Here is a 13,719-nt window from a genome sequence, read left to right as displayed (position 1 = left end):
GTAGCCAAACATCACCAATGTTGGGTTTTCAGCATACCTGAAAGCCACAGGCTTGCACTGAGTAGAGAGTTCAAGCTTAGCAGGTTTGCCAGCAAATAAATCAGTGAGCAACATTTAGGACGGCGAGCCCAAGGAGGGTGTATTTTTGTTACATCATTGTCTAGCCGGTCAACCTTCTTGAGGTCTGCAGGTTTTATTTATTTATTTTTATTTCATTGGCCCCAAACCGAGACTGCGGCATTGCATCAATAGCTCTGCACAGTTTCCTTCAGTACAGTTGAGCAAAGAATTAACAAATGTTTTCAAAAAAGAAAAAAATGGAATTCAAATTGATTCTTACATCATGGACATTCAATACCTACAAAGACTCCTGGTAAAATGTTGGACATTCTGCTTTGATTGCAACATGAGCTGGCCATCAAATGTTGGCGCAATTCCTGCCCAAAGCTGTCCCATGGCTGGTGAGAACGGGTTACAAGAAATCACAAGTACTTCTTCATAAGTACTTCTTGCTTGGGATTACAGGAATGCAGGATTTCCGGGTCCACCCATAGCTTGCATTTGGTTCAGTGGGTCACAAGGTGTGCAGACTGATGAGAAACATGTGATGGGGAGTTGTTATCCCAAGATACTTGATTGTGTCAAGAGATCGGGAAGGAGGTACAGATCATGGCCCAATATGAAGCCGAAGGCTTCTCAAACACAGTTCATTTTGAAGTGCATGCCTAAAATGTATTAAACATGCAGCTAAAAAGGGCACTGCATCAAAGCAACAAATGCATGTTTGCAATCTCATGTAACACACAACATAATTAGCTGCACCTCTCTGCTGGATGTGTGTCCAGTGCATATCAGCATTTGCCTTTGTGTAACGTGGATGTGGTTTGCACTTTAGCCTGGAAAAATATATATGCTGCATTCCTGGGCGAGGGAGCAGAACTCCATTCCTAGGGTGGGAGAATGTTCTTACAGCTGGGTGGGGATCTCTAAGACAGCCTTCCCCAACCTAGTTCCCTCCAAATGTGTTGGATTACAGCACCTATCATCCCCAGCTAGCCTGAGGTGATGGGAAGTATAATCCAATGCATCTGGTGGGCACCGAGTTGGGGAAGGCTCCCCTAAGAGGGGAGCTTGGCCAAAAGACAATGTGGAAATGCTTGCCATGATCACACAAGGCCGTTCAGATAGGCAGCAGAGCAATCACCCACACACTGGACCTGAGACCACAGCCTAATACTCAACCCTCGAGCATCAAGCCAATAGTGGTATGACATTATATTGCACACACCTGTTCCGTGCAGGGTTCATTCCAGATTAATAAGCCTCGTGCTGAGCATCCCAGCTGGAAACGCGTAGGCAGAGTCCGAGCTCGTGTTGAAGGAAACTTGCTTTTACAATATTGCAAAGCAAGAGACCGCAAGAGGTTGCTCAAAGTTTACACATCTGGAATAAACCTGGCTCTCAGCATGGTCACAACCCAAATACCAAGGATGCACATACAGGCCAGGCCAGTGCTTTTACTGTTCATTCCTTTTGCTGAACAGCCTATAAACGCAGCAACCGCACCGCCTGGATGAGAGCCCTCTAACTTTTGGAAGGATCTGAGAATTATTAGGGTTATTCCAGCTGCTCATGTCCATGCAACATCTGGATGTAGAGTGGCCTTGTGTCCATTTTTATTGAGGTCAGTCCTTAAGTTGATAGGCTGCCAGGGGGTCATCCTCTATTTGAAGATGTCCTCTATTTGAAGTGCTGCCTTGTCTTTTTCTAGTTTTAAAAGACCCATAACAAGTTGCCCATCAATGTTTAGGACTTGTACAAGCTACTCACAGTCTTCCACACGATGGCAAGATGTACTGTGTTTCTGTTTAAATATTTATTGTTTCTAAATCTGCATGTCATATGCAAACGTTATGCAAATCTGTGTCTTTTGTCCTCTTTTCTGGTGATGTATTTCCCCTTTGGGGGCAATTCACAAGTGGTCACTCAATCTGGGTGTCTCAAGTGAGATCAGGATCCAGCCACCATTCAGACACAAAGCTCCAGTGGCCTCCAGTTCACTCAAGCTGAATATAAAGCTTATCTGACTCTGCGGTGATCCACGACACATGGTTTCAGCAGAACCATGACCTAGACACATCTCTTCCACATACTAGGGTCAGTCTTGGGTGCTGGTAACCTAGCAGCTTCATCTGGCCCCCAGAATAGCTCTGATTGCAAGGACAATCCCTTACCATGTACATCAACCACTTCTGATAGTGCCAATAAGCTAGAGGATGGAGGCGACCAGCCAGATGTTATATACCTGTTCCATCAAAAAGGATTTTGACAAGGTCCCCTGTCAAAGGCTAGATAAATTTAGAAGTCATGGGATAAAAAGATGAGACCTATTATAAATTAGTAACTCATTAAACAACAGGAAGGAGATAGGATGAATGGGTCCCAACCAAGACATTTTGAGACTGAGGCAAAGAACAAGATGGCGCCCCCTTCCCATTCGATGTGCAAAAGTCAACAGTACCAGCCATTCAATAGTAGTGATGGGACCGTGTTCCCCACCACAGCTGAGAACATCAGGCTAGCTTATGGAGCATAGAGGAGGTTGTGGGCACACAGCTCTCTCCTCCAGAACTCTGCTGCCACCTCCTAGCATCTACCACTTGAGCCAACCACCTCACTTTGCCTAATGGTACAGCTGGTCCTGTGGAGGGAGTAGAATCATAGAATAGCAGAGTTGGAAGGGGCCTACAAGGCCATCGAGTCCAACCCCCTGCTCAATGCAGGAATCCACCCTAAAGCATCCCTGACAGATGCTTGTCCAGCTGCCTCTTGAAGGCCTCTAGTGTGGGAGAGCCCACAACCTCCCTAGGTAACTGATTCCATTGTCGCACTGCTCTAACAGTCAGGAAGTTTTTCCTGATGTCCAGCTGGAATCTAGCTTCCTTTAACTTGAGCCCGTTATTCCGTGTCCTGCACTCTGGGAGGATCGAGAAGAGATCCTGGCCCTCCTCTGTGTGACACCCTTTTAAGTATTTGAAGAGTGCTACCATGTCTCCCCTCAATCTTCTCTTCTCCAGGCTAAACATGCCCAGTTCTTTCAGTCTCTCTTCATAGGGCTTTGTTTCCAGACCTCTGATCATCCTGGTTGCCCTCCTCTGAACACGCTCCAGCTTGTCTGCGTCCTTTTGAATTGTGGAGCCCAGAACTGAACGCAATACTCTAGATGAGGCCTAACCAGGGCCGAATAGAGAGGAACCAGTACCTCATGAGATTTGGAAGCTATACTTCTATTAATGCAGCCCAAAATAGCATTTGCCTTTCTTGCAGCCATATCGCACTGTTGGCTCATATCCAGGATAGGACTTGCAATAGAAGAAGGGAAGGTTACAACACCTGAGATTGTTTTAGCTTGGGAAAAGGAGGGTTAGGGGAGACATGATAGAGGTGTATAAAATGGTGCATGGTGTGCAGAATGTGGATAGGGAGACATTTTTCTCCCTCTCCCAAAATACTAGAATCTGGGGTCATCCCATGAAGCTGATTGGTGGGGGATTCAGGACAGATAAAAGGACGTACTTCTTCACACAGCGCATAGTTAAACTATGGAATTCACTACCATAAGATGTGATGGCCACCAATTTGGATGGCTTTAAAGGGGGATTGGACTAATTCCTGGAGGAGAAAGCTATCAATGGCTACTAGTCCTGATGGCTAAGTGCAGCCTCCAGGATCAGTGTTAGTAAGCCTATGTACACCAGTTCCTGGGGAGCATGGGCAGTAGGGTGCTGTTGCACGGTGTCCTGCTTGTGGGTTCCTGGTCAACAACTGGTTGAGGTGAACCCTTGGTCTGATCCAGCATGGCTTTATTGATGTTCTTATGTTCCAAGGATCTGAATTGAGGCTAGGGATGGGTGAGCATTGCATTTCAGTTTTTATAACAATTTACCATAATTGACAAATTTCTTAATATTTGGAAAGGGGGGGAAACTTGAGTGGTGGTAGTTGTTGTTTTTAAAAAATGAATGTGGGAGAAAATGAAATTGATAGATTAATCCATCCCTAATTAGGACTGGTTCAATTTCACTTGATAATGACCTGTAGTCAGGGGTGAAGACAAGTGAGATGGCCAAGTTTGTGGATGACACCAAATTAATAAGGGTGTTGAAGTGGTCCAAAAGGATCTTTCCAAACTGGGTAAATAGGCAACAAAATGGAGCTAAGTATTATACGATCATCACTGGGACACAAACTAGTTCAATCTTGATTTCACATATGTACTCATGGGGTCTAAAATGACATCTCTGTGTGACAGAAGTAAAAAAAAAGGCTTTTTTTTTTTTTTTGCTCCTGATTATTAAGAAATGGAATAAAAATAAAATGCAATGCCTTTATATAATCACCTAAGGGGCAGCTATATTTGAAATACAAAATGGTGTGGATCTCCCACCCACCCCACAATCCGCTTTATGGGATGCCCCCATTGGGTTCTAGTATTATGAGAGAGGGAGAAAAAATGTCTCCCTGTCCACATTTTCCACACCAGGCATGGTTTTGTACACCTCTACCATGTCTCCGCTCACTCGCCCTTTTTCTAAGCTAAACAGTCCCAGCTGTTGTAACCTTCCTTCAGGAGGTGGGGTGGCTTGCTCCTGCCCCTTGATCATTTTAGTCACCACCTCAAAATGATATCATACAAAGCCTGCAAAGGCATAGAAAAGGGTAAGCAAAGTGATCAAGGGGCTGGAACGCTTTCTCCGTGCGGAAAGGTTTAAGCGTTTAGGACTCTTTGCAGCTCCTCCAGGTGCCGGCCAAGTTTCCAGCCTCGTGCGTCACTCAGCTCAATGAGGATGGCATGCAGCACATGAATGGAGTTGGACAGTGCTGGGAACACAGGAACACGGAAGCTGCCTTATATTGAGGTCCTTGGTCCCATCTAGCCCAGTATTATTGATGCTGATGGGAAGCAATGACTCTCCAGGGATTCAGGAAGGTTTTTTTTTCCAGCCCTGCCTGGAGATGAGATTGAACTTGAGACCTTCTGCATGCAAAGCAGAGGTTCTACCACTGAGCCACGGCAGCTCCTCCCAGTGCTGGCTGAGAGCTCCATCAGATGAGTGTTTTATTGCACACTCGTTACTGGGCACTCATGGATTTTCGTGGGTCCCTCTCACGACGTCTGCCTCCCGCACACCTCCCACCCCTTCTAGCTTTCTTCGCGCCACAAAAAACCACCCCAGTTAAGTCTGACTTATTTTTAAAGGTGGAAGTTACCGCTATCTCGTACTGTGTGCAGGAGAAGTGGCGGGATCAAAGCGGCCCACTGAATGGGCCACCTGCATGCTGTTTACTTCCTCTTTCAAAAGGGGAAGTAATGAGGGACAAGCGTGGGGACGGAGAAGCAACAGTAAGCAAACACGATTTTCCCCTGTGTGATGATGCTCAGAGTCTGCAGTTATCTACAAACTGTGATGAGAGTTAATAAGGGGAATTCCCCTATGAACCACTCCCCCCTCCCAATTGTACTGGTGCCCCAGTGGGGTCCCTACTGCTATAAGAGTGAGGATTCTTGCAGGGGGCTGGGCTTGGAGGCCAGGTCTCTCCCTCCCCTGCTGGAGGAATCCAAGGAAGCTCTGTGGGCCAAATGGGGGAATATCTACCAGTCGGATTAAGCCTGCAGGCTGAAGGTTCCCCATCCCTGCTATACCTGTTGAGTACCATAAAGCCTCTTACCATTCAGAAGGAATGGTTTTAAATGCCTACATCTTGGCTCTCATGGGAAGGAGCCCGTGGGTGGAGCTAATGTTTTTGTGGCCCCTCAACACTTGCTCAATCCAAAATAGGGCCCTTCTTAAAATTGACTCATAATTATAAGCAGAGGGGTCCTGCCCGGGGCTTGGGCAGGAGGAACAAACCATGTTCTACTAAGTATAACAAGAGTGTCCCCTGGTGGTTACTTAAATGTATTCATTTATGCCTGTCAGTTTGTGAATTAATGACAAGCACACAGTTAAGCAATCCTAAACACACTTAGGCACTTCTACGCCTAAGGATTATCCCAGGCAAATGGAGGGGTCATCCCTGCCTGCTCCCAGGATCCCCTGTGTGTCATTTGGATACACAGGGATGATCCTGGGATGATCCTGGGATAAATGGCTGGTGTAGACATGCCCTTAAACTCCATTGAATGCAGTGGAACTTCTAAATAAACATGTATAAGTTCGCACAACAAGGAACTTTAAGGTTACGCTTTCATATCAATGGCACAAAAATCAGAATGGGGAAAAATATCCCCGTAGTCTATTACATCAGATTTTTGTATTGTCTATTTGGAATGTGGTATTGCATCTAAAGTCAGATTTTCTGATGCTTACAATTCTCTTTTTATATTCCACTCCTAGCAAAATCCCCCTTGTCGTGATGGACAGGGTTTCTATGGAAAAGATGGCGCTGCACATCCCTGTAGAAGAATCCTTGTCACCAAGCACCAGATTAGCCACTATCAGGGGCAAAGGCACGTTTGAGCCTCCACAAATGCAATGCTTTGCTTTCCCCCGCTGGAGAGAATGTTCACCATGGACTTACACAGGGCTAAGTAAAAGGATGCATCTTTAGTGTATGGAGCCTAAATCTGTCCCTGCTCCTGATGACACCAGCCATGAAGAACCAACCCTGCTCCATCTGCATAGCCTCATCCCGGGTTGTTTCCTTGGCCCCACCAAGAATGCGATAGAGTATTGGAGGGTCTGTCATTTTAACGTAAAAGTTTATATCAGCCTCCCGCAACTTGGAGTTCTCTACGCTCCTTGAAACCTGGCTTGGAAAACGAAAGCAAACATCAGAGAGAGAGGTGGATGCTGAGCCCAGCTGGGGATGATGGTGTTGCAGTCCAACACACTTGGAAGACTCCAAATCTGGAGAACACCAGGTTGGAGAAGGCTGATCTATAATAGATGCCCAGGAGCATTTGGGAGTCCTCTATTGCACTCCTTACAAATGATTGAACCAACTTCAGGGCCAGAAAGAGGTGGGTGCATCAGAATCAACATCTCCCACTGATGCTTGCTTTCAACAACACGCTTCTTGCTTCAGGAATGCTGGTTTTGTTAATGTGCAAGTGCATGCTTCTTTATTCAGTAGATGATGTAATTAAAACATATGATTAATTACTTATTTAATCAGGTTGTAGTCCTAATATTATGCTAGAGAGAGAGAGAGAGAGAGAGCACTAGTACATTTCACCCACATTTTGCTGCAGAAGGCATATAGATAATGAGACAACACTGTCATCTTGTGGTAGGTTTGTGGTGCAGTTTCAATGCATGGGATTTTTGTTATTTATAGTAGGAGTAGGCAGAAGACTAGATTTAGCTTTGTAGGTAGATCTCTGGGGGAATCGCAGTAATCAGTTGATTCCCAGTTGTTTAACAATAGCAATGATACACACAAACACATATGCCCGAAATGAAGAAAGCTTGGAAGTAAACACGAGTGGATTTTGTGCGGAAGGACTGTGAACTCCATTCAATTCTGATTCTAAAAACAAATTCCTGGGCTCAGAAGTTTTGAATTCTAAGTGCTGCAAAAGTCATGCTGTCTCTGCAAAAGTGTACATTTCATGTTTGCAGTGGTTCTTTTCCTGTTTTCTTTACTGCATTAACAACATTCACCAGTGACATGTTAGCATCACTTGCAAAAACATCCCTGAACAGTTACTTGCAAAAACGTCCCTAAATAATAATCTGGACTTTATGTCAGAGAATTAAAAACACAAGAACTCAGAATCTTCCAATATCAAGCTTGCCTGCTTTGGGCAAAAGCAGAGATGGCCAGTCTCAAGTTTTCGACCTTTCTTGTGGTTTGCCAATGGGTTGGACTTAGAAAGCAACCTGCTAATTAGGATGCTACAACATAACACACTGCAACCTGGTGTCTTAAGAACAGTCACAGATGTTTTTGTCATCTGTTAACTGTGCATGGCATTCCCCTCTGAATCCTGGGATTTCAGAAGCATTGGGGTAATGACTGGGTTCCCCTTATGTTGGAGTATGTTTTTGCACACACAGCTGCTTTTCTTGCATCTGCATTGACAAGGATGCTTGTGCACTAACAGCTAACAGATGACAAAAGCGGCAATTTCTGGCATCTTGGATCTCTCTCTCTCTCTCTCTCTCTCTCTCTCTCTCTCTCTCTCTCTCTCTCTCTCTCTCTCTGCATATCACTCAATTTGTCGTAGCTGACATCCATGAGATTGTGGTCCACCCATTACTTGTTCCCATGAATATTTTGCACCCTGCATGCAAAATCCTATGCCAACAGAATGTGGGAACTCTTATTAAGACAAGACTGTACCAATTCAAAGCAGAGCATCAACGCGCATAGGGCAGTCTATGTGAAATGCTTCCTGGTGTTTTCAGTCACCTGTCAGGGGTGGAACATTTGAGAGAGCGGGAAGGATGAGAAGGGATGAGTTACTGGAGGCATTCCAGAAGAGGCAAGTCAAACCTCTCTTCCTATTCCAGCTTATCTGAGAAAGGATATCCAGGGCGCAGAGAGAAAGGAATGTGTTGATGGACATTGCATGCTGGAAGGACATGAAAATCATGTCCTTCCAGCATGCAACCTTCAGGGTTGAAAATCAATGCAAAGATTATTGGTAAGGAAAGCTGGCCACCTGTCCAGAATGTAGCTTCAGGCAGACATGTGGACACACTTAGTTGAAGTACTTGTTGCTATCAGGCTGTGTTAGTCTAACACGGATGCATTGGACTTTTACTTTTATTTACTTATTATTGCACTTATATCCCACTTTTTTTCTCTTGCAAGGAACCCAAGGCAACTTATATGATCCTCCTCTCCATTTTACCCTCACAACAACCCTGTGAGGTAGGTCAGGCTGAGAGTCAGTGACTGCCCCAAAGTCACCCAGTGAGTTTCTTGGTTGAGCGGGGACTAGAACCCAGATCTCCTGAGTTCCAGTCCAACACACTACACCAGACTGGCTCTCTTGCTTTTCAAAGAATTGCAGGGAGAGTTTGATTAAAATGGACCTAAATGAACTTTCATTACTGAGTACCCTTTTTAAATATGATCTCAAATAATTACAGGTGAATTTAGACCCCCCGGCTTTGAACTTGCTGGGAGTTTTATTGTTCACTTCTTCTTTGTGTAGATCACCTGCCACCACTCTGAAGCAATCCAGGCACAAAGCACCCGTGTGGATGAGCCCAAAGACTAACTAATTGGTGGGGCACATGCCACAGTAGATTGGTTAGTCTTTAAGGTGCAACAAGACATTTGCAATAAAGATCTTCTTATGTTGGGAGGCAATTAAGAGACTGTTTTTGTTGTTTTGTTTTAAGATACCTACTGCTTTTAGTGATGATATTTTGACTTTCTGACATTTTTATTGCTGCTTCTTATCGGCATGATTTGCTATTATTTGGGGGTATGGTTTTCATTGTACATCACCTTGGGAGTCCTGATGAAAAAATTAAACAGATGAAAAATAGCAAAGGTCAGAACCTCCTGCTTCTGGGTGATACATTGGACCGGGGGAGATCTACACTACTGCTTTAAAGCGCTTTATAACAGTTTTGACAACTGTTTGGGCCCAGGACACACTGCATATACAGGTTTCAAAACGTTTTCAAAGTGCTTTAAAGCGCTTTAAAAGCAGTAGGGTAGATGAGCCTACAGACACCTACATTCTTTGAGAGTACATCTATGCATTCTCTTCTACCAATCTTAACACAGAGGCAAGTGCACACAAAAATGCAATCCTCTTTGTCCCCAATAACCCTGAGTTATTTCCTAGAGCAGGGCAGGGCAACCTCTGGCCTGCAGGCCAAATCTGGACCGTGGGCTGGAGCCAATCTGGCCCACAGAGGATTGAACACGCACCCCAAGCCCCACCGCCTTATCTGGGGAGAGGAATCCCCATGTTATCTCTCATCTCAGCACAGGTAAGCAGGGCAAGGAAGAGGCATTCTACTCAGCCAGCCCTTGCAGGACCTGGCTCCTGTAAGGCCTGCCTAGTGCTCTTGTCCCAATCAGGATGCAAGGGGTGGGTGGGTGGAAGGACAGCCAGGTCTTGCAGGAGTTCCGTGCCTCTTCCTGCACAGAGAAAAAGGTTGGCAGGGCTTGATGACATCATAGGGGAGGAGCTCTTAATCAGGGGGCCACCTCCATGACAGTATCTGCCCCACTCGCTTGGTTTGGAGGGGGAGGCAATGGGACCTATGGATAAAAATAGGTCCCTGCCCCTGCCATATAGCTAAGCCCATCTTCAGCCCTCTGGCAGTATTCCTGCTTCATTGTTCTTCCAGTTGCTTCTAAAATGTTCTAATTTAACACCCTAATACAAATGCTTCCTTTCACTATCGTGCATGGATGGCTGAGCAGGACTTGCAGCTTCCGTTTCAGATCCCCAGGGAAGGCTGCAGTTTCAATACATTTGCAAACTGAACATCTGGCAGGGCTGACCAAGAACCTGACTGCCTTAGGAGCAGGTGCCTGTGTATTTTCAGGAACTCTCCTCTCCCATAAAAGATACCAGCAGAGGGCCTCTTTCCCTGGTTTCAGACCTCCAGGACTGGTTCTCCCGGACCTCTGCTGGCTAAACCTCTGGGCCAACCCTGGTCACCTCACAGTTCATCGCATGCTTGTGTGGCTCCTCGCATTTCTGCCCAACTTCTTCTGCCCTACCTCCTCACCAGCTTTTCCAGCTCTTCCTTCTCTGTCCCTGATCTTCTTCCCTGTATGGAAAACCCCATGGCATTGGGACCTCCTCCCCCACCCCTGCACCCCATGACAAGTCACCCCAACTTGCCCCATGGTCCAGTTTCCCTGCAGCAATTTGCATGGGGTTGCTGGTACAACTTATTGCATCACCAACAACATCTTGGATTGGAAACTAGCAAGAACGGACATCAATGAACGCTCACAATGTTTCTGTTTTTCACTGCACTTTATAAAAAGAAATTCAGTAATTAGAAACGTTGGCCCCTGGATAACACACTGCTATTTAGAGACACAGCTGGTCTGTGTCTGGGCGAATGGAGGTGGCTTTTCAGCTGGGCTGAGCAGATGTAAATACTCCCTCTCAGACAAACACAAGGATATTTGTCCAGAGTAAACAGTCTTTAAACACTGACTGATGTCCCCAAGCCTTTATCATAAAGCTGATTTCTCAGGTCCCAGGGAGCCAGGTATCTGGAACCTCAAAACACGGCTTATATTATCCTTTCAAATGTTTTGGGGGATTAAGGCATTCAAATGGCACATTGCAAAGGGGGAGGAAAGGGGCTCATCAGTGGGGTTTTGTGCCTGCAGAGTAAGGGGGATATATAGTAGAGACTCTAAACTCCCATGGGAGTTAGTTGGGGAACCTGGGATGCTCATCAAAGGCAAAATGTACTCCTTTGGAGTGTGTGGGACTCTCATGAGGCTGTAGAGAATTCCGTCATGGAAGAAACTCTTGAGCTAAAAAGGACATCAAGTACATATTTATTTATTTATTTATTTTATTACATTTATATACCGCCCCACAGCCGAAGCTGTGGTCAAGTCCCTTTTAAAAGAAGATTGCCCCCTTCTTTTCGGCTAGCCATTCTAGATCCGAAGGATTTTCTCCGTTATCAATTAATCCCTTTCGACCCAGCACAACAGAATTCCCTCAATCTAGACCAATGAAGCAGGTAGGAGAAGGAATGGACACACATCATATTTTCCCTATGGTAAAGGAGAGATACCAGATCAAATGTCTCAAAACTACCTGCACCTATATGAGTTTTAAGATTGGCTTCAGGCGCCCTGGTGTCTGGCTTGCCATTATAATTTATTACATGGGCAGGTAGCAGAGCCAGGGCCTTTTCAGTGGTAGCCCCACATCTTTGAAATTCCCTCCCCTTTCAAATACACATGCCCCCATCAATACTAGCTTTTAAAAGAACCTTAACAACTTATAAACTTCAATCTGCATCTGGTTGGTGGTCCGATTCTTGAACATTATTTGTTGCTACTGATTAATTAGAGGTTTTGAATTATTGTTATTGTTATTATTATAATCTAAATATGATTGTGAATTGGCTTGCAGGGGGTATCCCATTGAAGTTGAGTTATAAATCCTTTTAATTAATAACCTAGTACAATAAAATCAAGGAGAAAACTAATAGAAATGCAGTATTTCCTACTGCTTGGGGACTGAAGTGTTTGGGAATTTACAGAGCTTAGATAAGAAGCAGGGTAAAAGTCCAAGAACATAAATTGAGGGACACGCTTCATATTCCGTGGGGTCATGATGTTCCACAAGAGGGGCTCTTTAAAATAAACCATATCTTTGCCAGCAACACACAGGAACAAAAAAAATTAAGAACTGCATCCAGTGGATAATAAAAGGAATGTTATAAATAAAGATGAAGGGGTCAAGCCCAAAGATACTTTATATTTTGACTGTTATTGCTTTTTATTTGAAAAAGCACAAAATGCCATTTTTCCCTGTTTCCACTGTTGGAATATTTCATCATCATCATCATCATCATCATCATCATCATCATCTCTAGGATTAACATGCACTGGCAGGGAATGGGAGAGAGAAGTGAATTCTGAATAATATTTCCCTTTTTAGAATATGAGATCTCTCCAGTTCAAAAGAACGTACGCAGAAGAACTGATTACATTATTTTATTTCCATATGATCCTATTCATCCTTTGATATACCCAGCTAATGCCTTCTGCCTATTTCTGCATTTCTCTGTATATTCGACGAAAATTCTCAGCTGAGACTGCCTCAAACATTGGGACAATAAAGACTGAATTCCTGGCTTTAGTTAGTGGAGGCTCCTTTTGGGATGACCCAAGCAGATTTTGTCTGGGAAGACCCAAATATATGGCAGTAGGTGATAAGATTTTTTTTTTTAATGATTTTAAAGTATCTATTAGGATTTAGAAATTTTCCTAAAGCAGCCTTTTTTCCCCTCCTTCCAAGATAGGAAAACGGCAGGACAAGAAATCAGAAGTGAGGTTCCTCTTCAAGGCAGTGTAGAAAGAGCGCAAATATAGCTTTTGTTGACGCCAGACGTAACTGCTACGGATTGAGCAAAGGTCTTGAAAGGGTTAACAGCAAGAGAATAAGATTGTGGTTGGGGGGGGGGATGTTTGAGTTGACACTTAAACAAGAGAGGCGGGTCCTCCTGGCTTCTGATTGGCCTGAAGTTCCATCCAAAATCTCTCCCCCCCCCCCCATCACGGTTTGCATTCCTCCTCCTCCTGGTCTCTGGGTCCCAGGGGAGGGGATTGTGGAATAGTGAGAGAGTTCAAAAATAAACCTCTTATGTCAAAGCAGGGGGAAGAAAGTATAAATACCGAGGACTCTGCGGGCTGCTTTGGTGCTTCAAAGGCTTGGGAAGGAGCTACCCAGGGAGAGCTAGAGAGCTTCCTAGGAAGGAGGGTGGGGGAAGCCAGAGAGCGAGAGCGAGCGCGAGCGAGACACCAGAATCCACAAAGCTGCTTTCAGCTCTGCGCCCTTCCCCAAGTGGACAACTCGCCTCGCTTGATGCTTTTGTGACATCTCGCTGGAAAAGGTGCGAGAGCGGCTGGAGAAGCGGAGGGCAGAAGAAGAAACACCCGCAATCCTTGGGGCAAAAAAAGAAAAGAAAAGAAAAGAGGATTTCTCTCCAACTCTTCCCGCACACTGGACAACTTGCTGCTAACTAGAGCTAG

This window comes from Elgaria multicarinata, chromosome 12, assembly GCF_023053635.1.
Source record: "Elgaria multicarinata webbii isolate HBS135686 ecotype San Diego chromosome 12, rElgMul1.1.pri, whole genome shotgun sequence".
In the NCBI taxonomy this organism is placed as follows: domain Eukaryota; kingdom Metazoa; phylum Chordata; class Lepidosauria; order Squamata; family Anguidae; genus Elgaria; species Elgaria multicarinata.
This window is presented reverse-complemented; position numbering follows the sequence as displayed.